Source organism: Propithecus coquereli, unplaced genomic scaffold, assembly GCF_000956105.1.
Source record: "Propithecus coquereli isolate 6110/MARCELLA unplaced genomic scaffold, Pcoq_1.0 Scaffold73, whole genome shotgun sequence".
NCBI lineage: Eukaryota > Metazoa > Chordata > Mammalia > Primates > Indriidae > Propithecus > Propithecus coquereli.
In genome coordinates, this window is record NW_012153396.1 from 4,868,413 (window position 1) to 4,883,101 (window position 14,689).

At 55.0% G+C, this 14,689-nt stretch overlaps 1 protein-coding gene across 1 annotated transcript in view; it reads right to left on the reverse strand.

The window, feature by feature from the left end:
• Nucleotides 1-14,689, reverse strand: part of SH3PXD2A (SH3 and PX domains 2A) — a 79,871-nt gene that overhangs the window by 64,701 nt on the left and 481 nt on the right. The window lies entirely within an intron of this gene.

A 14,689-nucleotide genomic window follows, 5' to 3' on the forward strand; every position in this document is an offset into this window, starting at 1 on the left:
AGAGTGGGCTGCGAGCCCAGGTGGGAGACTGGAATGAATACAACCAACGGTGCAAAGCCCACGGAGAAGGAAAGAGAACCACAGGCTCCCTGGAGACCAGGGCAGGGTCACTGGCCTTGCTGGCTTCCACAGCCCCTGCCCCGGGAGCGGAGGGTGGCAGGCCTCTGCCAGGGGCCCAATGGGATGGACACCTCCTGTCTTCTCCACGTCCTTTGACATCTCAGTCACTGGAGCACTCAAGACCTCTCCCTCCTTGGGAATCCTATTCGTACCTCACCGCAGTCTCGAACTAGTTTCTAAATAACTGCTATATTCTAGTCTTTTCTCTCCTTCCGTACAACTAAACTTTACACAGGCTGAGATTTCTTGGAGTTCCTATAGACGCCATGTTTCTTTTCCTTTCTGACCAGGCTACCAGGAAACTCAGCCACCACTTTCCGGCCATCAACTAATTAGGGCCTAACAACTGCTAGTCCTACTATTTCACAGTGTTAATAGTAGTAGCGGTGGTTGTGGCCACGAGTAGAGCACATCCTTGTTGCAGGCACTGAACTGTCATAGTAACACAGGAGCTCAGATCTTCACCACAGCCCTAGATGGTTAATAGTGCTTTACAAAGAAGCAGTTGGACCTACGTGATATTCACTTTTAGGGGGCTCGAAACAGGTTGTCATGCTCAGAACAGCAGACACAGAGGCACAACAGTGAAAGTGATGTGACTGTCATCTGGGACGGCCAAGACAGAAAACAAACAATAGCTCAAACACGACTTCCAATCAGAACTCACCGGGTGGAGGTTAGGAGCAGTACAGTAGCTTCGTGTGTGAGCTGCTTCTGACACGGGCAGCTCTATGAAGCTTGTTCTAGGGCGAGGAGCAGCCAGCTTGTCACAGGTACTTACGGCACGAGGAAGTAACGCCCTCGTTCTGGGGGGTGAGTGGTGGGTGCTGCTCCAGCGGCAGCCCAGGCCCCACCTCCTACACCCGCAGCCCCCCAGGCAGTGCAGGCGCCTAGGACGCCACGCTTAGATGAGCCCTGAAGCTGGTTTAATGCGCTTCTGCCACGTGTTTGAAATCATTACTAATTTAAGAACAAGAGGCCCTACATTTTCATTTTGCATTGGGTCTTGCCTATGCCTGAGGCCTGAGGGTTCTGGGCACAGACTTCTGAGCTAGATACACAGAAGTACTCTCAAAGAAAAGTAGCAGGGATGAATTTTTAACGGGTGTCTTTTCAAAGACAGAAAGCAACTCCTAAATGGAAAGCCAGGTCATGGTTTGCCTCCAGCTCCCCTCCCACTGCCACATCTCTGGCTTCCTGGGAGTCCCCACAGGCTAGAAGGACCATGTGGGGGCTCAGGACCAGAGAGGGGAAGAAATTTGCCTACGATAACACAGCGAGTAAATAGTAGAGCTGGGGCTAGAATAATTATACCAGTTCCCACTTCCCTAACATTCATGCCAGGCACCTTGCTAAACATTTTATGAACGTTACGACAATCTGCACTTTACAGATGAGGAAAGTGAGGCGCAGGAAAGTTAAGGCTCTTTCCCCAGGCCCACAGCAAGCAAGCGACAGTATCAGACTGGAGCCGAGGCAGGCTGGCTGGGAAACGGGAACACGGGGGCCCCACTGGGAGATGTCATTTTCTCCATTCTCCCCAGCCACTGCTATATTTTTCTGCTGTGCTTCTCTTTGTAAATGCAGCCATACTGCTATTCCTTTTGCTCTCGGCAAGAAAGGGCCTGTTGCCTTTCCCAGCATGCAGAGTGCATGTGGGGGCAGCCCAACCCGGGGTAGGAATGCACCACGGACCCTCTGGCCGCTGAGCTATGCAGTCGGGGAACAGTCTGTTTCCCTGCTCAGGTGGGGGTGGGGCGGGGTGGGGCCAAGCCTGGAGATGCTCCACAGCCCTTAGGGATTAAGTCCAAGGGCGCCCTTGTAGGACAGGGCTGAGACCAGAAGGGTCAGCCCAGCCCACATGGGGGTGGACAGAGAGGCCAAGGACACCTTGAGAATACTGCAGCTGCCTAGAGCGGGCTGCCCTGGTAGAGGGTAGCGGGCAGGTCTGCCACCCTCCCGCCGTCCTGGGTTAAAGACAGGTGCTGTGGTCAGAGACCCTGTGGGTGCACAGAGGGTGCTGGGTGGGGAGGCCGGTGGGTTCTGAGCTCTGCTCTCAGCAGCTGTGGCTGGACCACAGCAGCCCCTTGGGTTGTGGCCTCCCCCTCAGTTCTCAGGTTCCCAGCTCTCCCCATGCCGGGTGTTTGTGTGCAGAGAAGACACAAACTCAACACTGTTTCAAGTTCCAGGATCCCAGCCATCCCCCTCCCGGGGGTGGTCTGCCTTGGTGGTCCTCCCCCACTTACTGGGATATCCCCCCTCCAATTCCCCCACCCACCAGCTCCCCCAGAAGCCCCAGCCAGAGCCAGTATCTGTGTTCACACTGAGAGAAGCAGCACAGAAACGGGCCGGCGAGGCAGGATGAAGTCAGCAGGCGCCAGTGTCTGGTCCCCAGTCCTGCAATCGTCTCCCTCCCTGGCTCGGTCTCCAGGAGAGCTGTGAGTGAGTGATGATGTCGACAGCAGCGGACTCAAGACAGACATTCTCATCCCAGGACAGCAAAAAATGGAATGTCTCCTTTTCTCTAGACTGGACTCTTGCCATCGGATTATCAATGAATCAACTGCCAACTATTTAATGAGCATCAACCACGTGCACAGCTGGCGGCCCCTGGTTACAGCCATCTGACTCTTCACCGTTGGTCTCAAAGCATTGCAGACAGGGCACAGATATGCAACCACAGACACCCTCCCAAGCGTTCCCGTCTGCTCCAGGACTCGTGTAGGTTCGGGGAAGCAGCATGACTCCCTCATCCACCCGCCTAGGCGTCGGGGCTGCCGCTGAAGTGCACCCTTCCCCTCTGAGGCTGCCCAGCCCGACCAGGAGGCAGGCCGGGCCCCAGGTAGTGCAAGGCAGGAGAAGTTGCACGGCTGAGTCCCGGAGCCTCGCGTGTGTGACTGGACCTGCCTCTGGGGCAGGGCTCCCAGTGCTTCAGCAGACATCTGGCTGGACACTGCCATCCACTGGTGCAGGACAGGGGTGGGGATGGGGTCAGGGGCTATGGGAGATTCATTCCTGAACTCAGGTTGAGAACATCCGCTTTTCAAGGTCTGCCTGCCTCCCTCATCTTGCCCTGGGCAGGGTCTTTGTACTGTTCCCTGACCGTTTCAACTGGCTCCACAATGTCTGATTAGGGCTGTAGTCCTAGCAAGTGTCTGGTACATAGTAGGTGATTAATAAAGTTTTGTTACGACTCTCTCCAATCAGACCTTTCATTTCTTCAGAGTCTTAACCTTGTCAGTACCCTCATAACACCTTGAACACAGTAGGTGCCCAATTAATCCCCAGTGGCTGATGGGAAGATGAATATCCCTTGATCTCACGCTCAATGCTTTCATGGGAAACCGAGGCCCAGCTCACCCCACTGCCCCAGGGCCTGTTGGCACCCGTGGCTCTGCCTCCTGAGCTACATACAGGCCGTCTCAGATGGGGAAAGACCCTGAGCCCAGCTTGTGCTGGGCACGATGGCTCCCAGGCAGGTCCCTGAGCCCTGCAGAACATCCCGAAAGGCTGCTGGCTTCTAGCATCTGCTTCAAAACCCTTCAAACAGAATTTGAAAAAAATTATCCGTAACCACCACAGTCCTGTGGGAAGATGGATGTTGCAGGAAATAGGAGTCTGAGCAGGAACGACTCTCTTATCTACAACGAATGTCTGGTGGGAGCAGGGCTCGGCAGGGCTCAGAGCAGCCCCCCACAGTGTTTGCTGGGAGGCCCCCCGGCCTCTCCTTACCCCAACCCTCCCCTGCTCTGCATGGGTCTGAACCAATCCCTGCGCGCTCAGATGCCACGTAAACAGCTGTGCATGCGAGCGCGTGCGCGCACACATCACTGCTCGGGAAATCCCCACATCTGGCTCTCACGTGACCAAGCTATGCCCAGAAGGCCGCTGAGGGCCTGGAAGACAGGGAGGGTCAGGAGTGTGCAAGCTCTCTGGGGAGCACGGGATTAACTCTTCAGCTCCCTGGCTCAGGGGCTCTGGCTATCACTGAGCTTCCACCCCAAGGACGGGAGAAGCGTGATGGAGCCCTGGTGCTTAGCTGCTCCAGCAGCCCCGCCCCGGCTCAGCCCTTGAGCTTGGGAAGGCGGGCTACTTCTCTGGGCCTCACTGGTCTTCACCTGGGCTGGGAGAGGGCTGCTCTTTCTCCGCCCTGTCAGTCCCGGCCAATCGTCAACCGCTGGGAGTTCCCACTGGATGGAGACTCCTCCCCCACGGAGGCCACAGGCAGGTATTCAAGGAGCACTTCCCAGCACCAGGCACCTGACTGGGGGTGCGGCCCTGGAACCCTACGGAGTCAGGATTCATGCCCTCCTCTCACAGGCAAGGACATGTGTCTCCTAGGAGAATGGTGGAAGCCAGAGTCTTCCTAACAAGAAAAAGGCTGCAAGTGACTCCTGGGGCAGGTTCTCTGCAACCCAGGCGCAGTATTAATTAGAACGATCTTACTGAATGAGCTGCAATCTGCAACAGCACCTCTGAAGCAGCGCCACATAATGGGTGCCCCAGGGCTGGAGGAGATGCCCCCTGTGGAAGACGTGGCGCGTGGGGACAGCTGCTGCAGCGACTCAGCAGGCGTGCTCTGGACAGCCGCGCCCCCTCTTTGCCTGGCTGACCCATTTAAGAACCTCAGCCAACGAGGTGTGGGAAGCCTCGCTCAGCAGCTGCAGGTCTGTGTGCCTCACATGAGTCCCGGGCATCGCTCTGCCCCAGCCCCAGCCCCAGGCAGCACTGGTGACATGGCACTAAAACTCCTTTTACTTGCCCACCTCCCCACCTGGCACAGAGTCCTCTGAGGATAAGGACCTCATTGTGTCCACCTTGGTTTCACAGAGGTTCAACTGCAGGCCTGGCACACTCGCATGTTTAGTAGACGAGTCTAGAAGGCGGCTGTGGCCAGAGCCAGTAAAGCCAGCTAGAGGTCAGGCAGGAACCATCTAATCCTAGAAGGAAAATCTAGTACAGCATCCATTCAGAAACTTGCTTCCTATCGATTCGGCCTTTAAGGGAACCCTCTGGGCCCTCACAGGATAGAGTGCCGCTAGCGCCCACTGAGCCGGAGCTTGGAGCAGGAGAGCAGCTGAGTCCCAGGAAGGCAGGGGAGGGATCTCCTGATCACAACCCAGTGCTCAAATGCAAATGAGGAATTAAGAGCCACTAGGCTCCAGGGAGGGACTGTGTGTGGCAGGGAGCTGACAGACCTGGAGAACTTGTCCCACCCTGACAGATCTGAGAGGAGGGATGTTAAAATCTGCTTGTTTGCTAGGTTCCTCTGGGGGGGGCCACTGCCAATGTACAAAGACAGTCTTAACTTGGCCTCCTGTCACTAGCCTGTCATCATGCTTTGCAAAAACCTCACCCTCTGCCCGAGAACAGTTAAGCACCCAACCCTGACCATTTCCAACCCTCAGAGCTAAGGTGCTCCAGGGCTGAGCTGGGGAGACCCTGGGTCACAGGAAAATGCAGCCCCCAGAGACCTGAAGGGGCTTCTTCTAAAACACCACAACTATTAGCCTCGAGCAGCGTCAAGCGGAAGGGTCACGAGCAGGGAGAAGCGAAGTGGCTTTCTGACACTGCCCAGTTGTCTTGGTGCAAGACTCCAGTTCTAACATTAACTAAATACATCCTCGTACCAGCTGGGGGGTCACATGTGGCAGTGACAAGATCCAGGAAGTAAAGCAGCAGAAAGTCAGGGAAAAGTGTGTTTTTCCTGCAAACTTCTAAGTTTTACTGAAACTTTGGGAAAAAAAATTTTTTCCCTTCACATTTCAAAACCGACCAATTAGAAAAATGCCGCATGCCAACTAAGTTACACATGCCGCTTTTGTTTCTAAACAAAGTAACTTTAGATCAGAAAAAGGTGCTAAAACAATAAGTAATACACATTTCCCTCAAATCTTTGTTTTTCCACTGGCTTCGTCTTTACTGGAAATGTTGCCTCTTTCGTCACATGTCTACAAACCAAGACGCCGAACTGAGGGACCAGTTACTTTCCGGCTGAGGGCTGCGGTGGGAAGCATGTCTTGGCTGGACCACGACTTGGGTGTTTCCTCCCCGCAGGAAGAAAACCTTGTGGAAATAAAAGGCAGAGGCGGTCTTGTCACTGCCTCCTCAGCAGCTCAGGGCCTTAGGCAGCTGTTCTCCAAGGCCCCAAAAGCTGGGCCGACATTTCACAGCTAAGACCTATTAGAATCCTATCCTTGGACAGGGCCCCTGTTCCTTCCCCCAGGGCCACCCTCCCATCCAGGACACGACTGAATGCATCTTCAAGGAGCAGTCCCATCCAGCCAGTCCATCTCGGGGACTCCAGTCCCTCTGCCATCCCACTGCCTGTCTACCCTGAACACGGCCATCAGCCCACATGGATGACCTATCCAAAATGCAGATTCTGATTCAGTGAGGCTGGGCAGGGCCTGCGAATCTGTATTTCCATGAGCAGACTCGAGCTTCTGCAGCTCACCTCCAGGCCTCTGCCATGTAGTTCCCTTCCACATCGACTTCCTCTTTTCCCAGCAGCAGAAACTGGGTGATGGGGTCAGGGGGCAGGGACAGCTAAGCTAGCAGGGCCGAGGGAATCGAGGCTCCTGGTGAGCTGCCTCCTTCCTGGGATCCTGCGAGGACTCCCCTCCCCACCCTGTGTGTCAGGCAGTGGGGCCGACACGCCTTGGGCCGGGAGCGCGGCACAGACACACGTGAGCAGCACTCACTCTCTCCATGGCATCACTGCCACGTGGGCTGGCCGCGGAGTTGCCAAATCAATCAGCTGCCTTTCATTTCCAATTAGATGGCTTTGAACTCCAGGGGTAAAATCAGGCTGAGGACCCAGAGCCATGAAAATAAAACCTGTTTAAAAACACCAGCCCGGGTGAGATGTGCCAGAAGCCTTCAAAAGACACGCTCACTTTTTGGAATGGGCCGGTGGAGGGTGCCAGGAAGATCTTGGCCATGTTCTCGAAGCAGCCTGGGCCTTTCTAACTGGGGATGGGTGGCTCAGGCAGACAAGGAAGCTTTGGGAATTGCTCTGAAAGGTCTTCCCGATACACTCTTCATGGCTTCCCTTCCAGACTCATCTCCAGCCCTCCCCCTTCCCTCTCTCTCCATGCCTGCCAGGATGGACACCTCTCCTCTCAAACTTCTCAACTCCTTCCAGCCCCACGTCCTCATGCTCGGACCTCCCTCCCACTGGGCACTCTGCTCACACCCTTGGGCTTACCCCAATCTCCCTCCTCCAGGACCACCTCCAGCCTCTCCCATCTTGGCTCTCCCCGCCCCCTCCCCTGTGGATCACAGGCCACCTGCCTTGTATTAGTTAATGAATCCCCGACTGTGTGGGGCCTTCTCAGCTGAGCTGTGCACTGCATGAGGCCAAGAGCCAACACGGACCCGGACCCCCCGCGCTCTGGAGGGCAGGAGAGCGCTGCTGACATTTGCCTTGTCTTTGTCCATCTCCCTCTGCAGCTGGGGACCAAGGCAGGCCTGGGGCCAAGGCAGAGAGGCCAGCTCTGCTCTGTGCCCTGCTGGGGTATTCATCTTGGGGGAAAACGAGGTACCAGAGGCCTCACTGACCTGCCTCCTCTGCTTCACAATGGCCCTTCTCCCACCTCCACCGGGTTCCAGGGCTCCTGCAGTGTGACCAGCAGGAGACCAGGTTCTGCCCACCCCTTACCTTGGGCAAGCAGCAGCCCCTCTCTTAGTTGCTTCATCTGTAAAAGGAGGAGGGCGGACTAACCTTTTCCAGTAGCCAGTACTTATGCGTGGCTCTTGCTTTAAGCAAATTCACTTTCTTAAAAACCAAACTCATAAAAAGGAAAATAAAGGGGATATTAGTCACACCCTGCAAAGGGACCCTTTACTCAATTAAGAACCCTTTGTGACCAGTGGGTTCCTTCTAGAAACCTCGGGGCGGGGTTCTCTTGGGGCAGGCCCCTCCCAGTCTATGGAACCTCCTGCTTGGGGTCTGCACAGCCCCAGTCCTGGACACCAGGGGATCCCTTGGGCCTTGGCTCAGGAGGAAATTCAGTGGAAAGAGTGTTTGGGTCAGAAGGACCAGATCTGAGTCCTGTCTGCCTGGCCGGCAGAGCTGGGGCGAAAAGTTCCTTAATCTTCCTTTCTTGGCCTATGATGTGGAGACAAGACCACCTACCCAGGTCGCTCGCTCTGCCTCCCCGTCTGACTGAGGAGTCACTCCTGGAAAGGGGCAAAAGCCGAAGCCAGTGCTCTCTCCTGTCTGAGCTGAACACCTCCATCTGCCTCCCATTCAGCCTTGGTGGTGTTTCCTCCGTGCCAGGCCCAGTGCTGGAGCTAAGACCTCACATGTCCGTATTCACTTCCATTCAATCCCCGAACAACCTGATGAAAATAACCCGACCGTCCCCACTTTGCAGATGAAAACAAGGCACGGAGAAGTTAAGGGGTTGCCCAAGATCACACAGCTGGCAGAAATGGGTCGTGAAACTAGGTCTTCTGGCTCTAGAGTCTTCGTTCTTAACAGAATACTCCGCGACAGCCGAGTCTAGGTCTCCTCTGGGGCCCACAGGATGGAGATAAATCTCTCAATTGATTTTTTTTTTTACTCTCAAATCAAAAGTAAGATCGACTTCTCCCCTACTTTCAGAATCTATCAATAATTAAAACAACAGTAACAAATGACAGAGCTGGGGCTCAAACTCTGTCTGATGCCAAAACCTAAACTCTGAACCCCAAGCAACACTGTTTCTCTGCAAGGAAACTACGGTAACGCTGGTCTCATTAACTCAGCCCACTAATCCGGTTTCATGACCACTAGGATGGAAGCAGGGCTGAGCTCACCACTTTTCGGAGAAGTATAAACAGGATTTCACGAGGAACGTCAACACTTGCCTAAGAGAACAAACTTGCAGCACTCTTGAGCAACCTCATTTGCATCTAAACGAGCTGGAGCTCATCACGGGGCTCCTTGGTGGGATGGAGCCTCAGTCTCTGGCCTGGCCTCGACCCCAGGGCCACCATCGTCCCAGAGACTCTGTGGCCGCCTGCGCCCCCTGGTGGCGCAACTCAGAACTCCCCAGCCGCGGGCCCTGGAGCAGTGCAGCTTCCCAGACAGCTGGGAGAGAACCGCTGGATCTTTGCAGGTCTGAAGAGAACCCCCTGCTCTGGCAACCACAGCTAACAACACAGGCCCTTCCTGCCGCCAGGCATGGCACAAAGCCCTCTAAGTGCATCGCCTCGCTGAACTCTGCGCACTTTGCTGTGAGGCCAGGTCTCTGCTGGGACAACCCCATTTTACGGGTGTGATGGTCAGTGTTGTGTGTCACCCTGGCTAGGCTGCAGTCCCCAGTTATGCCACCACATGCTAAGCTAGGTGTTGCTAGGGAAGGTATTTTTGTAGTTGTGATTAAAGTCCATAATCAGGCCAGGCCCGGTGGTTCACGCCTGTAATCCTAGCACTCTGGGAGGCTGAGGCAAGAGGATCATTTGAACTCAGGAGTTCGATACCAGCCTGAGCAAAAGCGAGACTCTGTCTCTACTAAAAATAGAAAAAATTAGCCAGGTGTGGTGGCGCATGCCTGTAGCCCCAGCTGCTCAGGAAGCTGAGGCAGGAGGATCACTTGAGCCCAGGAGTTTGAGGTTGCTGTGGGCTAGGATGACGCCACGGCACTCTAGCCCAGGCAACAGAGTGAGACTCTGTCTCAAAAAAAAAAAAAAAAAAAGTCCATAATCAGTTGACTTTAAGTAAGGGAATGACGCTGGGTGGGCCTGAGTCAACAGCTGAAAGGCAGGGCTGAGGCTTCCCTGAGGAAATGTCACCTATAGACAGCGGTTCCAGCCCGTGCCTGAGGGTTCCAGCCACCTTCACCACTTTCACCGCCAGCCCCCACAGCTGTGTAAGCCAATTCCTCAAAATAAATTTTAGTGTACATCTCCTACTTGTTCTGTTTCTCTGACTGACACAACAACAGAACAGGTGAGGTTGCCAAGCTCAGGTGAAGGGATGTGTCCAAGGTCACCTGACTGGGAAGGGGACCTGAGAATCTGATGCAGCCGCTTCCCAGCTTCCACACAAGCTCTCCCTTGTAGCCCTTATCCAATCAGCAGTGTCCATCCCACCCCGGCAGTGTCTCACCCCTCCACTGCCAATGGGGCACCAGCACCCCTCACCTGTCTCCTCCCTCATCATCCTCCATCATTCTACCACGGAAGTCAGATCATGTCCCCGCTCTACTCAGAACCCTTTAGTGGCTCCTCATCTCACTCAGTGAAAGTCAAAATCCTTCCAATGTCCTGCAAGGCCCTATGTGGTCAGTGCTACCTCCTGCCACCCCCACCCCCTGTAGGTCTCTGCCCTCCCCGTTCTCCACCTCAGGCAGCCGGCATGTTCCCACCCCCGGGCCTTTGCACATGCTGTGCCCTTGGCCTGGACTGCTCTTCCCTAGGTAACCATGCTGCCCCCTCACTTCCCTCCATCTAATAGCACATTCGTGTCTATAGAGTTCATCACCCACAGCAGACTGCAAGCTTCTCGAGGGCAGAAAGATACATTCCTGTAACCTCAACACCATACACAGTGCTTAGAATACAGCTGGTGCTCAGTTAGGTCAGTTGAAGTATCTGATCTCCAAACAAGTCACTGAGTCCTTGCAGACTCAAGCAGAAAAATTTCTCCTCTTTTCAGATAATGACCCCCAATTTGAAGCTACAATCACCTTTCTGACTGCTCGGGGTTCATTCTCGCACACTTGCATTTTTCCATCCACCCACCCATTCAGTAAGCACGAGTGGACCCGGGTAGCGGTGTGAGCCCCGCAGCCAAGGTCTTTGCTCAGGGTGATGGGAGACAGAGAAGCAGCAAGAGAACACACAATATGACTAGGGTGTGGTAAGTGATGCTGAGGGCAGAGGTGGGGTGATCTGAGGGGCAGCTTCTCTGAGCAGAGGACAGTTATGCAGGAATCTTAAGGAGGCAGCTGTGTGAAAGATCAGGGAAGAGCATTCCAGGCAGAGGGCAGAGCGAGTACAAAGCCCGCAGGGAGGACTGAGCTCGATGTGTCTGAGGAGCAGAAGGTGACGGGTGTGGCTGAGCAGTGTGCAGAGTGGGAATGTGGGGGTGGGGGACGGGAGGGCCAAAGCCCGGGGCAGGCAGGCAGGCAGGGGCCCAGTCACCCAGGGCTCTGTAAGCCAGGGTAAGGAGTGCATTCTGGGTGTGCTGGGGAATCCCTGGGAGAATTTAAACAGGAAGGTACGTTATTTGATCTATCTTTTTAAGAGCTCACCCGGCTGTGGTGTGGAGAATGGCAGGTAGGGGGCTAAAGGTGGAAGCAGAGAGGCCAGGTAGGAAGCCAGCTTCTCCTGGAGAGCTGAAGGGCTCCTCTAACAGGTGTGATGGTGGGGGTGGGGACAGAAGTGGAAGGATCTGGAGGGCAAGTTGGCAGGCGAGAGAAAGGGAAGTCAAGAATGACTTCCAGATGTTGGGCTTGAGCACCGGGGGTGGGTGTTGCCAGTCCCTGAGGTGGGAAGATGCAGGGAAGGAGCAGGGTCAATGGAGGGAAGGACAGAGGCCACGCTGCCTTCCAGTTTTCAAGGTCACCAGTCTTGCTTCCTCCACAGAGTTCCTGAGACCTTTCTGTCTCTGCTGACTCCCCCTCCCAGCCTTGCCTCAAGCCTAAGCTCTGTGCTCAGTAAGGATGAGCTCCGGCTTTGGGACTAACATGCGAACAGTGAAGACCAGGAACAGCGCCCATTTCCTCTGCGCAAACGTCCCTGGCTGGAGTGACCCTGGGAAGCCTGGTGAAGTTCATTATAGAGCAGTGCAGAGCCCTAGAGGTGGACTCCCGCCTGCACTTTGCCAAGGACTGCGGGCAGTCACCCCCTCAGGGCCCAGGTTCTCATAGGCAAGATGGGACTCCTACCTCCTACCGTGCAACGTGGCGCTGAGCAGCAGGTGAGGAGCATGTAAAGTTCTTAGCACACAGTAGGTGCTCATTCAATAACAGCACTTACAGAGAGCTTTCCAGGTTGTAGGCAGCGTTCTATGCACGCTCACATGTATTAGTTTATCTGATCTTCATTCTAACCATGAGTTGTCTATTAACCAAGGCTCTCCAGAGAAACAGAACCAACAGGATGTGCACAGAGAGACAGAAAGAAAGAGAGATTGAGATTTATTTTAGGAATTGGCTCATGTGATTGTGGAGGCTTGGTGAGTCCAAAATCTGGTGGGGAGGCTGGCAGGCTGGAAACCAGGGGAAGTGGGGGAAGAGCTGCAGCCGCATCCAGAGGCCAGCTGCTGGCAGGACCCCGTGCTAGGGGACGACAGTCTTTGTTCTACTAAGGCCTTCGACTGACTCGATGAGGCCAAGCCACATTCTGGAGGGTAATCTGCTTTACTGGAAGTTCATTGATTTAAATGTTCATCTCATCCAAACAACACCTTCACAAAAACTCTCAGAATAATGCTTGACTGTGCCACGCTGATACAGTTACCCATGCCAAGGGGGGTATGAATATTACCCCAAATTTACAGAAGAGGGAGCAGGAAAAGAGAGGGTAAGAAATCCATCCAAGGTCACAGAAGAGAGGAACCAGATTCTAAACTGCTGTCTGGCTCCGGAGCTGGCACTTTGACCATGACACTAAGTGGCCATTATCATAAGCACACCAATGTAAATTAAATTTCTCCATCCATCCTTTTCCTGGCCGGAGAGCAGAAGGCAGAGAAAGTGGGGGAGGCTTTCCCTGGGCGAGGCAGGCTGGGTGGGGCACCCCATCCCTAGGAAGCAGCACAGAAGCTGAGCCTCAGAGATGAGGGCAGGGGACATGAGAGGTTATTTGGTCCAGCCCTTCCCTTTACAGGGGGAAACTGAGGCCCAGAGTAGGTAGGAATTCGCCCAAGGTCACCTAGGGAGCAAGGTGGAAGCTGAGCCAGGAGCAGGTCCTAGGACTTTAGAGAGTGATGAGGAGGATGGTGACGATAACTGACACTTCTACAGTAGTTACTATGTGTGAGGGCCTACTGCACATTAACTTATTCAGTCTTCTCCACGTGAGGTAGGTACTGTCATTACCTCTGTCTTAAAGAAAATGAGGAAACCAAGATACGGAAAGGTTATGAAATTGCCTAAGGTCACACAGAGCCAGCATTTGAACCCAGGCTCAATGGGTGCACTACACTTCTGAGGCCCAAGGCAAGTTTCTTGGGGGCGGGGTGTGTGGGACAGAACATGATCCCAGTTTTGGCATTCCTTCTGTTCTCCAGCGTGGGGCTCTGCCTGGGAGTGGCAGCCTAGGCCACGCTGAAATTCCTCAGGCCCCCAGGCAGCCTGCTCACAGGAGGAGAGGAAATGGCCTTCGGCACCAGTGGGTGGGCACATCTGCTGACAGGTGTGTGTGCACACACAGCTCCTCCCACAGCCAGACACGCCCCAAACAGGTACCAAGCACACAGGAACACAGACTCCAACCACAGCCAGATATACCTCAACACCCTGGCACATGTAACCAGCCCACGCACCCGAAGGAGCAAACATACCCTTACTGCACACAGCTATCAAGACCCGCACGTGTGCACAGAACTTCCATACATGCCCCCGACACATAAGCCAGTATGCAACTTTCCTTGTCCCAATAAGCATGTAAGCAAGCACCTGTACACACAAAATACATGAACCCATACTCAGAAACATACACATCATACGATGATATCTACTCCAATTCTCATTCCATCCATCACACACAGGCACATACCTCTACTGATACACAGGCCAAGGTACTTGGACGCTGGAGCCATTAACGTGAGCCACGAGTTTAAACACACTTCCTACATCCCCAAGGGCCGGCCCCCCGCGCTATAAATAAGGGCGATACACGTGCCGACACAGATAGCGCCAGTCTGTCCCTGCCCCCACCCCAGTGCACACACAGCCCCAGCTCCTAGGGACCACGCTCCCCCAATTAACTACACCCGCCCACACCCTGCCGCTTGCCATTTGCCAAGACCAGCCTCCCCCACCCAGAGAGAATCCTTCTCTGACCCCAGCACGTGTCCACCCAGCCCCGCCTCTCCCCCGGCCTCCACCCCCTCCGCAAACTCCAGGGCGAGGGAGGGCAGGGGCTGGTGAAGGGGGTGGGTTCTGGCACCTGTCCAGCCAGAGCTGGGCGGTCGGCCCCCTCCCGTGTGTATCTCAGCTGCCACCATGCAGAGCCCCCAGCCCCGCAGCAAGGAGAGAACGCTCAGAGTTGGGGCAGGGAGGAAGGTCCGTGGTGCAGGCGCTAAAAACTCAAGTCACTCAAGGACCCCTTTTAAACCCCGGATCTCACCTTTTCACCGGGAAAACTCCGCGCTCTATTAACCCTTTCATTGCCGCCGCAACGCGGGAAGAACCCAAGGAGAAGTCACAGCAGTGCCCAGCAGTGGCCACCGCAGCCCGGGAGTGAAACGTTGCGGGGGCTTAGGCCCTTCACGACACCCCCAAACTCCTCATGCACCCGCCCCCGCCCCCACCGGGGAGAGGTGGCGCGGGCAGGGGAGCCCGAGGGACTCGATAGGGGAAGGTGCGAGGAGAAGAGATCTCAGGGGGCACGGACTGGAGAGGGGGCA